A 13,884-nucleotide genomic window follows, 5' to 3' on the forward strand; every position below is an offset into this window, starting at 1 on the left:
AGTTAATTTTATCCCAGAGGGAATGGGGAATATTAAAGATTCTTGAGCTGAGGAACAACAGGGTTAAATCCGTACTTTTTCAGCTGTGTGGAAAACTGATTGGAAAGGGTCAAGGAATGGATGCAAAGAGACCATTTCTACACAAATAGTTTCAACAAGTTCAGTTACCTGACTTAGCTCATGGAAAATTAGGAGAGGGCTGCTTCAGGAAGGCATACTAACAGCAGCAAGTTAACAGCTGGTAACATAGGAAAAATCCTCCCAAAACCCTATTAAAAATAAACCAAGGGGCAGCTAGGTGGTGCAGTGGATAGAGCACCAGTCCTGGAGTCAGGAGGACCTGAGTTCAAATCTGGCCTCAGACACTTAACACTTACTAGCTGTGTGACCCTGGGCAAGTCACTTAACCCCAATTGCCTCACCAAAACCAAAACCACAAATACCTCACAAATAAACCAAAGAATTAAAAAAAAAAATTCAACAGCATAGGGTTACTTAGTAAAGTCTTATGTAACTCAGTATTCCAGATGACATCACTATGTATTCAGGAGGACCTGAGTTCAAATTCAGCCTCAGATACTTGACACTTACTAGCTGTGTGACCCTGGGCAAGTCACTTAACCCTCATTGCCCTGCAAAAAAAAAATGCATTCCAGATGACATCACTACACAGAACAACAACTGATGACAGAATCACAAAAAGGTAGAGCTAGACTTTTTAGGATCACCAATCAACTGAAAACAATCCCAACCACTGGGGAGTTGTTAAATTGCTGTACGTGGGGGAAAAAAAAAAGAGGAAAAAAATTGGTGGCAGGTAAGGTGGCATAGCAGATAAAAGCCCCGGCCCTGGATTCAGGAGAACCTGAATTCAAATCTGACCTCAGACACTTGACACTTACTGGCTGTGTAACCCTGGGCAAGTCACTTAACCTTGATGATGATGATGATGATGAAGGAAAATTGCTGTACATGAACATAATGTAAAGGGATTTTACTGTACTATAAGAAATCATTGGGCAGCTAGATGGCGCAGTGGATAGAGCACCGGCCCTGGAGTCAGGAGTACCTGAGTTCAAATCTGGCCTCAGACACTTAACACTTACTAGCTGTGTGACCCTGGGCAAGTCACTTAACCCCAATTGCCTCACTAAAAAAAAAAAAAAAACACAAAACAAAAACAAATAAAAAAAAAAAGAAATCATTAAAATGAAGAACACAAAGATACTTGGGAGGATGTCTTACAAGAACTGATGCAATGTTAAAGTAAACGGAATCAGGAAAACAATTTAGACAATGATGAGAACAATGCAAACTGAAAGATAAAAACAGCCACAAAATGAAACAAAACATTTGTGTAATTATGATAACCAATCTTGGCTCCAGAAAAGAGAAGCACCTTTTATAAAGGTGGGGGACTAGAGAATATTACATAAACTGCTCAAATCAACTGTGTGGGCTTATGGGGGCTGCTCAGAAGACAAGGCTCAGGGGAATAGAATGGGATTGGGTATATGATTTAATTGGTGTATGGAACTCCTAATACATTAACCCCTGGGCAATGAATAAAATCACAAGATATCAACAAAAATTAAAGGGAGAAAGAAAATTAGAACTGGAAGAAAATGTAGAGATAATCTACGCCAACCTCCTCATTTTACAAATAGGGAAATTGAGGCCCAGAAATGGGAAGTAACTTGCCCCGGTCTGAGACACAGAATTTCAGATAGAAAGGACTTAAGCAATTTTCTTTTCCAACCCATTATCTTAAAAAAGAATCCTCTATGATATCCAGCAAATGGTAAGTCATCCAACCCTTGCCCAAAGACATCTAATGATGTTTTTTCCTTTCATCAAACTTAAATTTACCTCTTCCCACCTCTAGAATAAAAGAAGAAATCCAATCTCTCTTATAACAACTATGAATATTCTTCCCCTGCCCAAAGTCTTTTCTCCATGCTAAATATTCCCATTTCCCTCAATCTATCCCCATTATGACATGGACTCAAGGCACTTCGCCATTCTGATTTCTCCTGGTGCTCTTCACCTTATAAACGTCCTTTCTAAATTGTGTTGAAATGAACATAATAACCCAGTGTGGTCTGATCAGAATATAGTACTAGTGTATAGTACTACGCTTCTAGTAATGTAGCCCAGTATCATTTTAACTTTTTGAACTGCTGTATCACACTGCTGACTATTCTAATTTGTCTCACAGTCCACAAGAACTCCCAGGTATTTGTCAGAAACATTTTTGCCTCCTCTACCTTAAAATTGTGAAGTTAATTATCTGAACTCAAGTTTAAGACTTTGTAGTCATCCGTTTTAAATTCCATCTAATTAGATTTGCTCCTGTTTTCTGGCTTACCCTGCAAGGCCCACTTACTCCAAAGGTCAGTGCTCTCTTTCACTAAACTAGTTCATAATAAATCCTGAGTAACTAAGAAAAGGACAGCTAGGTGGCAGAGTGGATAGAGTGCCAGGCCTGGAGTTAGGAAAACTCATCCTCATAAATTCATATCTGGCCTCAGATACTTAAAGTGTGACCCTGGGCAAGTCACTTAACTCTGCTTGCCTCTATTCCTCAGCTGTAAAAATTAGCTTGAGAAGAAAATGGCAAACCACTCCAGTAACTGCCAAGAAAACCCCAAATGGGGTCACAAAGAATCAGATATGACTGAAAAATGACTTAACAGCAACAAAAATAAGAAAAGGCTAAATTATATTCATTATACTGCTTAAGACATCAGGAAGTTTCCTCTAAAAACATTCTTGCTCTTAACTCTCCACTCTATTCTTCCACCTATGACTTCATCATGACATGGAGGTGATCCTAGATTCTTGAAAGCTGCACTAGCAGAATGCAAGCTCTAGCATGTCCTATCTAGCTAGAAAACTTCAAGTTTGGGCCCAGGACCAGACTCTCTGTCTGTTCTTTGAAGCCCAGACTAGTTAAATGGAAAGGCTCATCATGAGAAGAAATACTAGGTAGTAATTTTTTTCAGCCACAGTAACTGATACAATATGAGAAAAGGTTGTGATCTGTGTAGGCAGAAGGAAGACCAACCTAAAGCACTTATTTTGCACTTATCTTTTCATGTACTGGTATATATGAAGTAAACTTTAGGTACCTAGAAAATTCTTTTACATGGAATAGGTAACTCACTCCCTGATGAATAGGATCCACACAGGCCTTTTCTTTGGTTCAAACTCACCAAACATTATTAAAGTTCCACTACTCTAGATGCTGGGGAAGCAAAAACAAAAACAAAACACTGCTTGACCTTTCATCAAACAACTCAGACAGTTGGGTGGCACAGTGGATAGAAAGAACACTAGGCTTGGAGTCAGGAAGATCTGAATTCAAATCTGACCTCAGACATATCCTGTGTGGCTTTGGGCAAGTCACCTAATCTCTGCCTCAGTTTCCTCAACTGAAAAATGGGGATGATAATAACAGTACCTACCTCACAGGGTTGTTATGAGGATCAAATGAGGTTATATTTGTAAAAGTAATATTTGTAGAAGCCTGGTGCATAACAGGCACTTGATTCTCCTTATTCTCCATCCCTCTGCCCCCTGTTACTGTTGTTCAGTTGTGTCAGTCTTGTCCGACTCTTTCTGACCTCATTTGAGGTTTTCTTAGCAAAGATTCTGGAGTGGTTTGCAATGTCCTTCTCCAGCTCATTATACAGATGAGGAACTGAGGCAAACAGGGTTAAGTGACCTGCCCAGGATCACACAGCTAGAAGTGTCTGAGGCCAGATTTGAACTCAGGAAAATGAGCATTCCTGGCTTCAGGTCCAGCACTCCACCCACTGTGCCACCTAGCTGCCCCACTCCCCACTTTAGAAGCCTGTATTTTAATGGGGGATACACAACATCAAGTTGTATTGTGCAAGAGAAAAAGAAAAGCATTAACAAAGAAAAGGGTGATTGACAATGAAGGCTACAATGAAGAGGTGGTACCTAAGAAGAGCCTTGAAATAAGACAAGGATCCTCAGGTACCCAAGAGAGGTCTGAGTAAGAAGAAAGAGAGTTGGATTCAGGGGAATTGCTAGTAGCCCGGTTTGCCTAGAATGCAGAATTCATGAAAAGGAATAGTACAAAAATAAGTCTAGGAAGATAATATAGAGGGCTTTAAATGCCAAGCTAAGGAATTTGTATTTTTCCTTTGGTAATGGAGAGCCACCAAAAAGGCCTATTTTTAGGAAGATTATTTTGCTAGCTGTGTGAAGAATGGATCAGAGAGGCAAGAGAATGGAAACAGGGAAACCAATAAGGCTATTTCAGGAGTGCTTGGAAGCAGCAGTAATGCCTGAATGAAGCTAAGGTACAAAACCTGACGCAATATAGTTAAGGTAGAGGGAAGGATGGCTTCAAGGTTGTGAATCTGGGTGAATGGAAGGAGAGTGGTAGCTTTAATAGACATAAGTGTAGAAGGGTAGATTTTGGGGAAAAGTACATGTTCAAAACAGTACTTATTATGAATCTGAGGTGCTTATGGGATGTTCACTAGGAGATAGTCTACAAGAAGCCAATATACACGATTAGAGTTCAGGAGAAAAATCTTAACAATTATGTTGAAATCTGAGCTCTCTGCAATTTAAAATATACTTTCCTGACCTTCTCAAACTGGCTACACTGCCCTCTAAAATACTTTCCCCTACCAAAAATACCAAAAGCAACTGATCAGAAGATTTTTAAAGTTAAAAAACAAAAAACACCACAGGTGGCAACTAAGGACAAATTCATACTACCCTGTCACAACTGTACTGCCCTTTGACCTTTACCCAAGTCTAGTCACACAATATCCCCTCTGTTCTGGTCCATTAGTTAGCTTAAAGAGAAAAAAAAAAAACCCTACTCGAATCTCTGGGTAATGACATTCTTCCTCAGCTACATAAAAACCAGCCAATTGTCCACACATCACATAGCAACCATCAGAAGCCAGCACCCTGGAGGGGATGAGAGGCTGAAAGAGACAGGCCTGCCCGCCTTCTCAACTTCAGAATGCTTTTCAGAGAAGAGTGGGAACATGCCCCAAGTTAGCAATTTGGGAGGCCTTCATCTTCCAAGGATAAGGGAGAAAGAGATAACAGCTAGAGAACTAGTCTAAAACAGAGCCACGTGATAAAATTAATTAGGAGGAACTGGGTTCCCTGTTTAACTAATAAATTTGTTCAAGACCAGTCCTAACTAACTTGCATTTTAAAAAGTCAAGCAAGACCAATCAACTAGGACTAAAGTTTCAGACATTAGCAGAGGAAGCTTTTGACCCTGTTCCATTTCAGCTACAAAATCTACATGCAAAGAAAAGGAATGGAGTATGGATTTTATTCTCTGGGCACTTCTGTCTGATCTTTCAGCCAGGAACTAATTAGCATATCCAAAATTCCAACAACAGAAGGGGTCATTGTGTTCAGGTGGCTGACACTAGCCAGCAAGCTCAGGTCAGCAGAAGAGACCTTAAATATCTGAAGTCTTAGGAAATTCCTGTACTTTTTTTTAAAAATTATTTTTCTAAAATAAAATGTTCAAAATTTATCCAGTAAAATTTACAAGTTCTCCCTTAAAAAGTATAGACAACTGTAACAGAGTAGCCAAGTAGCTACATGGTATGGTACAAAGAACAGGAGATATATGAATGCTCAACATTATTTAAGTTTTCCAATCTAAAAAATGTTTACGGTGAACAAAGAAAAGCAGGTGTCATATGTTCTTTGGCATTGATGTGGTTAATTCTCAGTCAATTAGAAGAAAAGATGTTCCCACCTCATGGACTTTTTCTGTTTGTAGTTCTCACTGTCTCAATACTTAAGCCAGCCTAACTTCAGAAATTGGTCCAATGCTAGACATCAGATCCAACATGAGATTATTCCGTCTGTTATCTCACAGTTCTCATACCCATTTATATTTGACAGAACCTTCATTCCAAAAACTTAATTAAAAAAAAAATCTTGCCTTTTAAAATTATCATTAGTTTTTCATATAATACACATATATTTGTTTGAACACACAGCATGCACACACAGTAATTCACAGATGAAGCTTTATACAGCACCGATGACACGCTAGGCACTGTGCTAAGATACTGTACCAATCTCATTTTTTGTAACAATTGGAATGATGCCACCTGCCAGAGAGTTACTGTAGGAAAGCTCCGCCATGAGGAGAAGGCATCTGAGGGCAAGCCATGTGGTCAAGTTCCTTGGCATCAGGAAGTAACATTTGCTTGTGGGTACTGTCTATCAAAGCTACCAGCCAATCAACTTGAGGAGCCTCCCATTTCTGGGAGGAGAACACGAAGTAGGAAGTAGATGCTGGCAGAGGGCTTCTTCCTTTTTTTGTTCCTGACCTTGTGGCAGGTTGGATGATGGGGTCTCTTAGAAATAGTTAGATTTTGGGGCAGCTAGGTGGCGCAATGGATAAAGCACAGGCCCTGGATTCAGAAGGACCTGAGTTCAAACCCAGCCTCAGACACTTGACACTTACTAGCTGTGTGACCCTGAGCAAGTCACTTAACCCCAACTGCCTCACCAAAACAAACAAAAGAAAGAGATTTTTACTTTTCTCTCTGATCCTAATGCTCTTTAATAAATACTTAAACACTTAAATACTCTTGCTAAAGCTTATAATTTATTGGCGACCACTCATTACATTTTAGATAATATAGCTAGAATTTTAGCCCCTTACAGATTCTCACAATAGCCCTACAAGACAGATACTATTACGATCCCCATTTGACAGCTGAGGAAACTGAAACAAACAGATTAAATGACTTGCTCAGGGTCCCAAAGCCAGTAAGTGTCTGAGGCCATATTTAAACTCAGATCTTCCTGATTCCAGGCCCAGTGATCTAGTCAATGTGCCACCAACTGCCACTAACTCACATGCAGGGTTTTCCACACTACAACACTAGGGGTTATAAATAAGATAAGAATTGTTGTCCCCTCCTCTTCTCTGCCTTCTTCCCTCTTGACAGAAGAGGAAACAGGCTCTGACTTGGCCAGGATCAACCTGAGGCAGAATTAAAACACAAGTTTATTATGGCACATGCACATGTATGCACACGCACTATACTCACCTCACACAAAAGTCCATAGAGATGTATTTCAGCAGAAAAATGAAACATTCCCTATAAATAGCACCTCAGACATCAGCCATTTAGTGCAGGTGCTGCAGTAGCTAACACTCAGACAGACAAAATGCACCTCCCCCTGAAATCCATGCCAAAGCTTAACATCATTATTAGCACAGGACCTGGATCACAGAACAGAGACTCATAAAACGGCATTCAATGGATGCTTAGAAACAATCTAGTCCAGGGATTCTCAACCTGGGGGCTGTGAACTTAAAAAAAAAGTTTGATAAGTGCATTTCAGTATGATTGACTTCCTTTATAATCCTATTTATTTTATGCACTTAAAAAACATTACTTCTCAGGAATGTGTAGGCTTACCCAGGATGCCAAAAGGGCCCATGATACAAAAGGTTAAGAACCCCTCTCTTTTTTTTGTTTTTTTGTGGGGCAATGGGGGTTAAGTGACTTGCCCAGGGTCACACAGCTAGTAAGTGTCAAGTGTCTGAGGCTGGATTTGAACTCAGGTACTCCTGAATCCAGGGCCGGTGCTTTATCCACTGCGCCACCCAGCTGCCCCCAGAACCCCTCTCTTTTGCAGATGGGGAAATTAAGTCTTGGCAAGGGAAGCGATCTGCTCAAGGTCACAGAGGGTATTTATAGCATGCTCAGGACTAAAATCCATTTTGTTTAATTTATTTCACTTTACTCAAAGACATTCCAGCTCTAAGTTAACAGTATTCAAAAAAAGGCCAACTTCAAAGCTGTCCTGAAGTCACCTCCTTTTCCCTTCTGAGCTATTTTGAGTCCAGATGCAAAGAGGACTTCACTTATCATCAACAAGTAACCTCAGGACATGAGCAAGTACTTCCTGTTGGGAACTACAACAGGGTTATTTACTCAAAATATCAAGATAAGGTCTAAAATGTTTTATACTAAAATAATCTTGCCACATAGTGTAGTTTAAAGGACCAACATGAAAGAGGGAGGGTAGACAATAATAGAAAGGAAGTCCCATTCAAAATAACTACCAAACTGCATAAAATATCTGGGAGTCAATCTACCAAAGTACCCTCAAATACAATTACAAAATGTTCTTTAAAGAAATAAATAATAACTTAAAAAAACCTGGAGGAATATTCAAGTGTTTGTGGTGAACTGTCCCAATATAATAAAGACAGCAATATTACCAAAGTTAATTTAGAGATTTAGTACTATGCCAATTAAAAGGAATATTTCACAGACCTAGGCAAAATAACAACAAAACTTATTTAGAAAAACAAAAGAGCTAGAATATCAAAAGAAAAAGGGAGGGAGGAGGGGGAAGGAAGATAAGAATAAAGAATAGCTTTCCCAGACCTCATACTATATGATGGAGCAGAAATCATCCATCAAAACCATTTGGCATTGGTTAAAAACACTAGAACACACTAGACAAGGAAAAAAATCAGAAATAAATGAACTCGATAACTCAGTGTTCAATAAACTCAAAAATATAAATTACCTAGGAAAGAACTTCCTATTTGGCAAGAACTTTTGGGAAAACTGGATAGTAATTTGGCAGAAATTAGGTTCAGATCTCACACCATATTAAACAATAAATTCAAAAGAAATATGTAACCTGAATCATACCATTAAAAAAACTGAGATCATTTACCTTTCACAACTAAGAATAGAAGCTAATTCTTTAAATAATTATTTTATTCTGATCTTAAACACCAAATAAAGTAAGAATTTCCAAATATAAAGCAGAACAGAAAAGAACTGTATGTCAAATGGAAAATTCCTATTATGTATAGCTACCTTTCCCTTTTAAATATAAATTCAACATGAAACCTTCAAAGCTGTCCTCCTTTGTGATACCTTCTGGCTTTTCTTTGGTTCTTTTCTGTATATATATTTTTTAAAAATGCATCAATGATTCTCTTTTCTTTTTGTTTTTTTTTTTTCTCTTGGCAACCTATTACTAATCCTTTTCACCCTTCTACTTCCCTCCTGTGAGGGGAAAAACCTTCCTCTTCTCAATAATTCTCAGGAACTCAACATCGATGTGGCAAAGGTTCTTTATTTTCTTCTCATGAGAAGGAGGCACCCTATTGTGCAGCTAGTGGGTGCAAAGAAAGGGGGCTTGCAGGCCCTGTTTTATACCCTAGTCCCTAATGCGAATGGACCCTCCCCTTTTCCCTCACTGGTCCCATTACTCAAGGATTACAATCTACGTGCAAAAACTAGCTAATCAGAACACAGTATTCCCACCCCTCTTCCTTGGATGGGCATAACTCAGGAATGGACCTTATACTTCCTTATATGGACACAACTCTGGAGTGGACCTTATTGAGACCAGGGCTTCTTGAACCATGTGATTGTGTTAACCTGAGGGGGAAGGAGGGGATCTGAGACCTTTGTCCTACAAACAGGTCATGAGGAGTATGACTGACTGGTATATCCACATTGAGAGGATACAACTATCCATTTTCTCACAATCCTTCCTCTTTATTTTTGACTATTTGGCTCCTCTCATTCCATTTATTGAATATCTCCTCTGCCTTTTGGTCTAAATCTGTGAATATTAGCATTTAAGTGTTTGCCTTTACTTTCCCAAATGGAGTAACTTTTGTGAGAGACATCTCTATTAGCCTCTGATTTGACCCTCCAAGGAAGAGAAGGATACAGCATAAAACTCTTGCCACTATAATGAGAGTGGTGAGGACTGAGGCAGTGAAACCTTTCCATTTCCCAAACCAGGATTCCACCCATCCCATCCAGGTGGTGTCAACCCCTGAATTTTCTGCTGATGCTTCAGCCAGTATACTTAAGCCTTTCAAGGCTCTAGTTATTGAACCATCAGGGGCAGTATTATTTGGGATAAAGGTACAGCACTGGCCGCCCAGCATGACACACACTCCCCCTTTTTCTGCTAACATCATATCAAAGGGCTATTCTGTTTTCCCAAGCCATTTTGCAAGTTGAAAGGTGGTTCAAAGATAAGTGGTTAAAGGATATAAATAAATAGTTATTAAAAGAATTGTAGCTTCTACTTTTAACAAACACCAAATGGCGGACGATGCTGATGCTACAGGAGGAGCTGGAGGCCCCGGAGTCAGAGGCCAAGGGGGCTTCTGTGGTGGCTTTGGCAGTGAGGGGTCGAGGTCAGGACTGAGGCCTCGGGGCCCGAGGAGGAAAGGCTGAGGATAAGGAGTGGGTTCCTGTCACCAAGCTGGGCTGCCTCATCAAGGACATGAAGATCAAGTCTTTGGAGGAGATCTATCTTTTCTCCCTTCCTATTAAGGAATCTAAGATCATAGATTTCTTCCTGGGGTCTTCATTGAAGGATGAAGTTCTGAAGATCGATCATGCCTGTTCAGAAACAAACTAGAGCTGGACAACGTACCAGGTTCAAGGCTTTTGTGGCCATTGGTGACTACAATGGCCATGTTGGCTTGGGTGTCAAGTGCTCCAAGGAAGTAGCCACAGCTATTCGTGGTGCTATCATTCTGGCCAAGCTGTCCATCGTTCCTGTGAGACGTGGCTACCGGGGGAATAAGATTGGCAAGCCTCACACAGTGCCCCGTAAGGTCACTGGGTGCTGTGGATCTGTTTTGGTGCGCCTGATTCCCGCCCCTCGAGGTACTGGCATTGTCTCAGCTCCTGTGCCTAAGAAGTTCCTGATGATGGCTAGAATTGATGACTGCTACATTTCTGCAAGGGGCTATACTGCCACTCTGGGCAACTTTGCTAAAGCTACTTTCGATGCCATCTCCAAAACATACAGCTACCTAACCCCAGAAGGAAACTGTGTTTACTAAGTCTTCCTATCAGGAATTCACCGACTATCTTGTGAAGACTCACACTTGGGTGTCTGCCCAGAGGACCCAGGCAGCTGCTGTGACAACCACATAAGAGGGTGTTTTTTTTAAATAAACAATGAATAAACTGAACTATGCCTGCTTTAAAAGAAAAAAAAAGGCATTGTAAACTATTAGCAACCATATGAAAGAATGCTCCAAATCACTAACAATAAGCTGATCAAAGCTACTCTGAAGTTTCATCTCACACTCAGCACACTGGCAAAGATGTTTAAAAAAAGAGGAATAGTCACTGTTGAGGGAATGTGGAAAGATATCAACACTAATGCCTTGTTAGTAAAAATCAATTTAGAAAGCAACTTGGTATCATACAAACGTCTATACCCTTTAACCCAAAAATTCCTCTTATAAGCATATGTCCCAATGAAGTCACTAATAAAACGAAAGGCAAAATATTCATAGCAGCCATTTTTGTGCTAGCAAAGAATTAGAAACGAAGATGTTCATCGATAAGGAAATGGCAAAACACCATGGTATGTCAATGTAATGGAATATTAACATGCTGCAAGAAATAAAGAATAAATATGATGAATACAGAAAAGTGAAAAATCATTAGTACAGAAAAATATGGAAGACTTACATGAAATAATACAGAATGAATTAAGCAGGACCAAGAAAACAAAATGTACAATGACTACAAGGTAAATGGAACCAATCACAAAGCAAAAATGAATGTTGCAAAAGAATACATGGCCCATAAAAAGAGAAATGTGAAGACAGCTCCTAATCCTTAGCAGAGGTAGGAGGCCCACAGGTATGGAACCACCCACACCCAGTTTCAGATCTTTCTGAAGTTTTGCTGATTTTTTTTTCTTTTCTCTGTTTTGGTTATATGGGATGACTGAGACAACATAAAAACAAAATATACCAATAAAATTGATTTTTATAGATCAATTTTATTTTTATTTTGAACTTACAGAAGGAAAAAAGAGCAATTCCATGTAAACAGCAGAACACAAAAAGAGGATTGTATATAGAACAGTGAATCTTGAATCTCCATTTCATACCATGTACTTTTCTTTTTAAAAGTATACAATGGGGGGGGCGGCTAGATGGCGCAGTGGTTAAAGCACCGGCCCTGGATTCAGGAGTACCTGAGTTCAAATCCGGCCTCAGACACTTGACACTTACTAGCTGTGTGACCCTGGGCAAGTCACTTAACCCCCATTGCCTAAAAAAAAAAAGTATACAATAGGGGCAGCTAGGTGGCGCAGTGGATAGAGCACCGGCCCTGGAGTCAGGAGTACCTGAGTTCAAATCCGGCCTCAGACACTTAACACTTTAGCTGTGTGACCCTGGGCAAGTCACTTAACCCCAATTGCCTCACTAAGGGGGGGGGAAGTATACAATAAATTCCACGTTATTTTTTAGAACTGTCCTCTTTGTACTTTCTTCTGAACTTGCTATCTGCTCAGTTAAAAAATGTTACAACGGACCTTCTTCATTTGAAATACCTCTCTCCTGGCCCTCCAATTAAAGACAGAGAAAGAAGAAAATAATCCTTATAACAAATAAGCATGGTCAAGCAAAACAAATCCATGCAGTGGCCAAGGCCAAAAACTATACTTCACTTTCTGCACCTTGAGTCATGTGGGGAGTGGAAGGTGGAGTGGGGTTGCAGCACACATCACAGAAATTTGGTAGACAAAGTTGGTTGCATTTATCAGTTCTTAAGTCTTTCAATGTCCTTATGTAAAATGTTCACCCTATTCCGTTCATTTCGTTTTGTATCACTGCATGCTACCCAAGATCTTCTGAAATGATCTCCATCATTTCTTGAGTGGGAGGAGCTACCTTGGGAGGCGCTTGGCAAAGAATGGTAAACACTTGTTGAGTAAGGTTGGTTTTTTGTTTTGGTTTTTATTTGGCCAGGAAATGAAGGTTAAGTTACTTGCCCAGGGTCACACAGCTAGTAAGTGTCAAGTGTCTGATGCCGGATTTGAACTCAGGTCCTCCTGAATCTGGGGCTGGTGCTCTATCCACTGTACCACCTACCTGCCCCCCCCCATCATTTCTTTATGGCAAATTAATATCCCACTACATTCATATACACTGTACTGCAATTTGTTCAGCCATTCTCCTACTGATAGGTGTACCCTTAGATTCTATTTTTTTTTTAACTTTTCTTTGAAATCCATCCTTCAGCCAAAAAAAAAGAAAAAGAAAAAAGAAATCCATCCTTCAGGAACAGGAAGTTGGGTGGGAGAGAGATGTATGTTTTTTTACTATTCTATCCCTCTTAATCTGACATCTCCATCCCTGTATTTTTCCATGTTGAGTTTGATATATTTCTACACCAAAGTATGTATATCACCCTCCTTACACAAAAAAGTGAAGTTCATTAGATCATCAGATGCCCTTCTTTCCTAACCCCTTCTTTCCTGTTTGTGTACTTTTTCTCATGCGCCCTAATTATGAGAACGATCAAGTTCTACCTTCTTTCTCCTTTCTAAACTATTACATTTCTTTTACCCTTCCTTCTCCCCCTCTTAAAACCCTCAGAACAAAACCAAGTCACCTCCAAGTTCTGTTTTTCTTAAATCCCTCAATACCCTTTGAAGACATTAAGGTTCTGAAGAGACACTTATTTTTTATTTCCCTATTAGAATATTAGCACTACATCATCAAACAGTCCCTTACAACTGCTTAAATAAATTTGTCTAGGTTTCACCTGTATTTCTGTTCATATTTCAAAGTTTCTACTCAACTCTGGACTTTTCTTTCTTCCCCTTTTACTCCACCCTTGGGAAAATTTAAAGTCCTCTATTGCATCAAAGATCCTGTCTTTCTTCCTGTAGAGATTATACTCAATTTTATATGGTAAATTATTCTTGGTTGTCTCTATCATTTGCCTTGTGGAATATTGTGCTCCAAGATTTCTTAAGAATAGAAGCTGACAAGGTCTTGTGTGATCCTGACTGTGGTTCCTTTCTATT

The 13,884-nt window shown here is 39.7% G+C and overlaps 1 protein-coding gene across 7 annotated transcripts in view; it reads right to left on the reverse strand.

The window, feature by feature from the left end:
• Positions 1–13,884, reverse strand: part of MLLT1 (MLLT1 super elongation complex subunit) — a 100,283-nt gene that overhangs the window by 38,621 nt on the left and 47,778 nt on the right. The gene's annotated exons all lie outside the window — the stretch shown is intronic.

The sequence above is a fragment of the Dromiciops gliroides genome, chromosome 1 (assembly GCF_019393635.1).
Source record: "Dromiciops gliroides isolate mDroGli1 chromosome 1, mDroGli1.pri, whole genome shotgun sequence".
Taxonomy (NCBI): Eukaryota; Metazoa; Chordata; class Mammalia; order Microbiotheria; family Microbiotheriidae; genus Dromiciops; species Dromiciops gliroides.